Consider the following 7,994-nt stretch of genomic DNA (forward strand, 5'->3'; position numbering starts at 1 on the left):
GATGCAAGCTTTCCGTTCTACACACTTGTATGCTTGTCTCAGCTCATTCAAATCTGTTAGCACACTGTGATTAGCACACTGAGCGATTATCTTGGGTCTCCTTCGAAAACCAATTAGGTATACAAATGAGTGCCTTTCGCTAATCCACCGGTCTCTTACATGCTCACACAGTGATAAGGAAACCAGTTTCTTAAAAAAAGCCAAATAGGAAACAAATGTATAGATTTTTGTGCGTATCCGCAATGTCCACTTTTTCTATGACTTTACTAGCCATAAGTAGTTTGTCTCCGGAGAATACAAGGAGATCTGAGAAGCTCTCACCGAGCTATCGTCTGCGCCGATGAGCGCCACTACACAGACTTATTGGGAATCATCAACACTGCACATCACTCTAATCTCTGGGGGGATTCGAACTCCCGGCTAGCAGTTAAGCACGAGCAACTGGGCCGCAGGCATCAACAGTGTCCTTAACTCGCACTTAGACTGAACCTGACTTCAGACATCCTTTTATCACGCAATCTGTGACGTATCCAAGTACTGACCGCCTTCTCGATTAACAACCCCCTAGATAGCAGACTCAAGCGGCTTACGAATTGTGCCTCCGTCTAAGTTAAAAAAAAACCCCATCTATCTAGACTAAGAAAAAAGATTTCAGCTGTAAAACCCAAAAAGAATATCTTATATATCTTCGGGGGTGTAAATGACACTATTTGTGAAAATTTTTATCGTTTTATTTATAAAAAAGTGGACAACAAATGTGTCCTGATCATCTGACCTCATTTTAACTACGTGAGGCGCCGTTGTAATTTAGTTAGTATATTTTGTATGAAGAGACAGGACCTCCGAATGAGGACAAATTTGGGAAATCAAATGGAGGAACGCTTCCATGGAGCCAATAAACAAACGATAGCCCTAACAAATATGCGATAGTACGATTTCGTCGCTTCAAGGACGCGCGAGAGGCATACAGGGGCGAATCTGGCCTGGAGTTGTGTTGACTGACAGTGTGTGCACTTTTAGAGGTGCAAAAATAACTCAACATCTCAAGTTTAGGTTTACTGGAGAACCGTTAATTAGGTAAGCGTTCTAGAGGTTTTTTTACAATAACAGAGCTTCCAACCAGGCCGCATTTTTAACAAGAGCCAGCTAGCTATGAACGGAACTCCAGTTTGGAAACAAATTTGATTTTGCAAGAGGCTCGCCTGGAACCTAACTGAATCTATCATTAATGACAGCTTCAAGCAACTGAATGTTTTGCACCAGGCCGCCTCACGTTTCAGTTGGTACGATATTAGAGATATCAAGTCAAATTGTATAGACGCGATACACTACTCATAAGGTTGCTGAAAATTCTTGGACGACCGGTTTTGCTCTTCTTGGGGCTCTGGTCTGTCTACCACACGGCGGTTAGCTTTAAATAAAGACTTGTTACCAAGTGTACCTACCTAATTGCGCCTGAAGCCTAACAGTAATATAAATTGAGATACGAGAGTATACACTACCTCGCCTTAGATACGATTTACCACTGTTCAAACCGATAATGATTTATGTCATCTTAATGGGGTGGATTTCATAACTGGGCGCTGCTAAGTGCAGTCAAGAGTCCTGAAATGTTCAACTGCACTCACCGCGTGAGCCCCGCGGGGAACGGAGTTTTCCGTTCCGCTCTACACGCGATCAGAAAGCACGTGCTTCATTGTTATCTGAGACGAGCTCTCCACACGAACACGTTTTATGCATATTAGATAATTGGTGCACATTAACTAGGTACTCAAAACATGAGAGATTGTGAAAGTTGTTTACTTGAGTTCCTTAAATTATCACCAATCATTTAGGCTAGAGGTATGAACTACCTGGTGAATCCTACTAGGCGGACGATGGTAAAAAATCGTGCTCCGAACAAATACTGAATTTAGATTGGGACACACTACTCATAAGGCTGCTGAAAGCTGTTCGACATCTGTTAGGACTGCACAAAACATATTGCGATATCTCTATTATAGTACAAAATGAATCCCGAGGTGGCCTGTTACAGCGAAGTCGGTTCAAAGGCATCATCGTAACTGAGAGATAACGCTACATTCAGTCGAGTCTGCTTTGAAAAACAGCTTCGTGTGCAAGACTACTTTTAATCTCTGATTCAGCGACAAGGTTTAAACACACTCCTAAGCGTACTTTGTGCGATTTGAACCTTAGATTTCCGGCATTTCCAAAAAAATCGTCCAGTTGACTCTAATTGCTGTTCGCCAATGTTTTGGCGTTGTGCGTGGACTCTATCACCCTAGAGTGTGGTAGACGTGTGAAGGTGTACCTCAACACGCTCTACAGCATTTCGTGTTTAACAAAATGATCTCGGACGGCTGTAGTCTGTACCAACAATGACGATCGAACAAACACGGTTCCCGTTTCCGTCAGCCAAACGATACAACCAGTGGAACCCTGACAGCTCGAACCTCAATAAGACCAGTGTCTTGGGCAGATATGAGGAAGGAGATCAGGCAACACACAATAGCGAAAACGAAAGAGCTAAAACACCGAAGTTTGGCCATGTCAAGTTGAAAAGAATTTCTTCAACAAAATGCGCGTAATGTTCATCTTTTGCATCAACGGATTAGGTAACAGGATAGCGCATTTCGTTGAAAAATTTTAAGCAAATATAAACTCACCAAAATTGGTGAACCGAATGAAAAAACCTCCCGCAACGTGGAAACAGTGCAGAAATTTTTCACCACACAAAAATAATAACCTGCATTGAAGGACAGTAAATAAACTGGTGGCTTTTCACAAGAGTGCAGCGTTCTAAACATTCGACCAGTGTAAACTGTGAACAGGATCAAAAACAGATTGCATGGTAGTTTTGTTACACGAGCCTGACATGCACCACATGTTTTTGCTGTTTATTCGTCACCGATGAAACACTCTGGCATGATGTCAAGCTATCCTGGTAGGTTGCCCCCTAACTGGGTACGGGATTTCGAAACTTCGGAATGCCCCCTCATCGGACGAGAGTGAGGGACAAAATCTGTCGTGCAGGGGGCACCAGCAAAATAGAAAACCAGCTTATCCCTCATTGAGACATGCCACTAAAAAGCATGGAGCTTGTGAACTGGCCATCATTCAGTTGTAGAATACCATAAACGAGAGATTCAGTTGAGTCTCCCGTGAAAACCAAATTGATTTGCAAATGAGTGTATTTCTCGAAAACAGTCCAATTTGGGTTCAAGTAGAACATAAGGTTGACGGAAACTCGGGGACTGCGCCTACCTGATGAGCCCGAAGTGGAAAGGCGAAACCGGTCGTGGGTTGTCGGGGAGTTTTCAGCAACCTTGTGAGTAGTTTCCTTTATGGTCATCAAACATTTTTGTCTACGTCCTCACAAACAAAAGACTCCTTTTCGCTTATGTTAACCCTTGGTGAGAACAAGAAAGCCCGATTCCGGTTAGCTGACTTACTAATTTTGACATATCCCCTGACTACCTGTTACAATTGCAAAATTATGGGAAACAGAATAGGTAAGCTGTATTGTGAAGGCCTTGAAAAAACGGAAACTTTGATACGCCGTGTTTGTTAGATACTGCACCGCCGAACTTGTTATCGTCCCCCTAGTTCCGGAAGCTAGCCAGGGTGGATTGTGGTTCTTCATTCTATGCCTTGTCCCGTGTCCAATGTATTCTGCTGCTCAGAAGCGAGAATGAATATACCAACGTGTTCTGGGCTTGACTGGATGTTTTTGGAGCATTGCGGCGAGGAGAACTTTATTCAGACTGGTGTAGGACCTTCTGTTCAGTAGGTTGGCCGTTACATCCTTCCTAAAAAGAAGGCCAAGGTAAACGGACTTTTTCAACTACGGTGGTAACGGCCCTTGGTTCTTGCCTGTTCGTATGCTTCCTGATACAATTATTGGGAAACCCACTGCCTTTCAGATCTTTGGTGAGAGTTAAACCCTCCTGTTCTTCAGTGCACATTTTTCTCGCTGTCAGTAAGGCTGTGAATCGAGTTGCTTTTCTGTTTTAGTGAAACGATCGCGTAGCGCCTTTGCATCCAGATCGCCTCGATCTTCGCGTAGCATTTCATCATACGAAGAAGCGATACGGACGGGCGGATGTAGTAACCATGATGTTCCCTCAAGAATACTCACTGCGGACGGATTCTTGACCAACGTAGGGACCAGCTGCATCCAATAATCGATATGTTTGGCGGACAACTTCTCGACATGGACCATGTATTTATCCTCTTTGCCAGAGGAGAACTGGACAGGTTTAAAATGCTTTCATACGGAATTCTCTCCATTCTCTTCATAAAAGCATGTTCGGAGCTTTCAATCCACTCTCAAAATAAATTCATTTACATACCAATTTGGTTTTAACGGGACAATCAACTGAATACCAGATGAATATCAGTGACGAAACCGGTCGTGGAATGTCCGAGAACTTTCAGAAACCTTGTGAGTAGTTTCAGTGAAGAAAATATGGTACAAACTGGAACATGAAGGGCGGCACATACAGCTTCAGCTGAGACGGAGCTGAACCTGTTGTGAAAACAAAACTGACATGCTAGTGATTGCATGGGTTGAATTCCGTGCACCTTGGGTTTAGGTGGAACGTAAGGTTGACGGAGACTCGAAAAATGCGCCTACGTGGTGATCCCCAAGAAGAGCAAAACCGATGGTGAGCTGTCGAAGAGTTTTATTCAATTAGGTCTACTGAATTTTACAGAAACGTGCCTGCTAGTATCCAGTGGAATCTGATTCACATGTTTACCGGCAGATTGAGGAAATTTAACTCTCAAGAAATTAATAAAAAAAGAATTTAGTGCCCATTATCTGTGTCTAGTCGGCAGAAATTCTGTTCCCAAGGTTTGACAAACCTTGTGAAACAAACAGACTTGAAATAAAGCCAAGATTAGGATAGTAGTTACAAGCTGGCTTAAGCATGCTCAAAGATTCGAGGATAGGTGGCCGTGAGTGACTCAGTCAATCACTAGTTATTTGGTTCTCCCGCGCCTATGGACAGAATTATCTCGGTTAAAACCTATTCGGTAACATCATGCAGTCACGACTTCAGCTCCAAATTAACCTTGTTGGTAGACAGTTGTCTTATCAACTTTACCGTAAAACGACTTTCAAAGTCGTACACTGAGCACCCGCTCAGCGTCGGTTATGGCAAGCATTTTTTTACTTCAGTCCCAAGTAACGTTTACATCCACCGTTAATAACCTAATTGTTGACAGTCAAACGAGACTACTGTATCTGATCCGCCGTGAGTAGACCGTTTGTTCTACTGACTTTTTCGGTTTCATTTTAGGCTATTTATACTACCGCCTACACGCTCGTGGTTTCACACTTTACGGTTGCAACAATCAGTCGATGGATTTGTCGAAAGGAATCGTGTTACAACGGTGAATGTCGTGATCCCGTGGGAAGAGCTCTTTAAAAATATTGTACGTGTAAACAGCTAATCAATAAAAGTTCTAAAAGGGGACAGGAATGGAAAAAAACTGAAACCAGTATAAAAATATAAATAAACTTATCAGAAATAGAAATAATCGACAAACTGGGCCAGCCGCATAGTTGGCGTGTTGACGCGTAACGTTGTTTGTCTCTGTGTTGTCATAGAGGCGGCAGATGATTGTCCGGTGTCAGAGTGCATATTCGACCATATTTGCCACGAAATATTGGAAATCATCGTAAAAATTTTCCTTCATCCTTTTCATTCTGCCGAAATAACATCTATTTACATGAAGGAAACTACTCACAAGGTTGCTGAAAACTCTTCGATAGCGCACGACCGGTTTCACTCTTCTTGGGGCTCATCAGGTGGGCGCAGTCCCCGAGTTTCCGTCAACCCCATGTTCTACTTGAACCCAAATTGGACTGTTTTCGAGAAATACACTCATTTGCAAATCAATTTGGTTTTCACCAGAGACTCAACATAATCTCTCGTTTATGGCATTCTNATTCTACGACTGAATGTGCTGCACACAGGCCGCCTCAAGTTTCTGTTGGCACGATACTCGAGGTGAGTGTATTTCTCAAAACAGTCAAATTTGGGTTCAAGTTGAACATAAGGTTGATGGGTGACTGCGCCTTCCTAATGAACCCGAAGTGGAAGAGCGAAACCGGTCGCGGGCTGTCAAAGCGCTTTCAGCAACCTTGTGAGTAGTTTCCTTAATGAAAACTGTCCGTTTTTTCCTTCTGGTCTTTATATCCACACGGCTCTATTTTGACGACTTTCGTTCCAGTTCTAGACAGAAATAAAAGCAACGAAATCGTGTAAATCTCATCAGCACTACAATTTCTTGGCCCTCTTGATTTTGGAAACCCTTACATCTGAGGTGCGAGAGGAACGTCTTACGAATGTTCCGTCAGCTGATGCTTGGTATGCCCGAATTACTACGTCTGAACAGACGGACTTGTTCACTCTTGGTGGTTGGTATATCTGACACATTGAACAGCGACTCAGTGACTGTCCTGTTTTTGTTGATCGAATAAATGATCTGTGAAACCTGTCGGACAGTTTTGATTAAACCGGTCAAAGAATGTATGGAATTAGTACGAACTGCTCCCCTGTCCTGGCGCGTTTTCCTCAATAGCCAACAGAAAGTAGTCACACTCACCAAAGCTGACCAAAACTGCAACTAAGTCAAGCCTACTCGCGTTCGCCAGGACAGATCGTGCCTCACACTCGACCTCTCTCTTGTGAGCAATGTGAACCACAACGTTGTCTCAGCCCAGGTGCATATTCGTTGTCGATTCAACCCAACAAACTCAAACATATAGGTAAGATGGACAGCGATACAGGCGTCCACACTCACGGGTTTGAAAGCCCGGAGCTCCAGAACGATACATTGGACGATTCAGAGCTCAGTTTGTATGGACCAGGACAGAAAAGTTACAATCCGTAGGTCTGTGTTTGAAACATCAAATGATGTTAGCACCGATTTAGACCGGATTCGATGGTCAACGTGACTGGAATGTAGTCGATCATTCACGCACTTTCATCAAAAGTCACGATATTTCGAACAAATAGTTCAGAAACTTGGGGTAGTCAAATTCATGGTGTTTCTTGTGTCACTTTAGAACTTGGTATAGCATTTTGAGCTTTGTTAAAAAAATACATTGAAAAATGCATTCCTCATCAATTTGGGACCCGTAACACTCTGATTTGGTCATCAGATTGTGAAACGGGTGTATAGTTTCAGCTAGAGATTACCAAAATGTTGGAGACATCACTGCTAAACCGCATGTTGCAAACTAAATGGGGTCTAAAAGCCAGGGAATTCTGGCTTTTTGGGTGACCACAGAAATAACTCCGGCTACTCTGTCAAAATATATGTTCCGTCGCTTACTGTTCACTACACAAACCGCTTCAAGTGTTCACATGCATTCAAAGTTGAACAGGCTAAATAACACTGCTCTGAGACGGACGACTAGCAACGTCGTGAAAACTGAGGCCGACAATCTTAATCTACGTAAAGTAATTTACAACCATTCTTAAACATCCACTGTATGTATTCGTCAATCTGTGCGCCTCCCATAGCTGCCTGTCGTGATGTTTGCCGATTCTGTTGTTTTTTTACACCAAATATTTTGTAGGTGCACATTAGACTCAGCACAAAACGCAACTTGGCGAATTGTATCATCAGAAATATGGCAAAAACAACTGTCTCCATGTTGTCCGGGTTCGGATAGACTTGAGTGTGTTTTGTCAAGAACAGCACAACGAATTACACGCATTGTCACACCGACTTGAGTACAAAAAGACGATCGTCTGGCCTCAGAACTTACTGTCTGGAGTACATGGGTCGACGCGTGACTGCAAAGTCACACTGCAACCTCCACACTGACAGTACCTCGTATTCGCATCAAAAAGATGACAGTCGGAATAAATAGAGTGGAGCAAACGATTGGCATGACTAGTTCCGCAGATGACAATTCATCAACTGTGGGTTTCACGGGTGGCCGATCAAAAACGTTTTGCCGAACAGTAAGGTCT

The sequence above is a fragment of the Opisthorchis viverrini genome (assembly GCF_000715545.1).
Source record: "Opisthorchis viverrini unplaced genomic scaffold opera_v5_98, whole genome shotgun sequence".
In the NCBI taxonomy this organism is placed as follows: Eukaryota; Metazoa; Platyhelminthes; class Trematoda; order Opisthorchiida; family Opisthorchiidae; genus Opisthorchis; species Opisthorchis viverrini.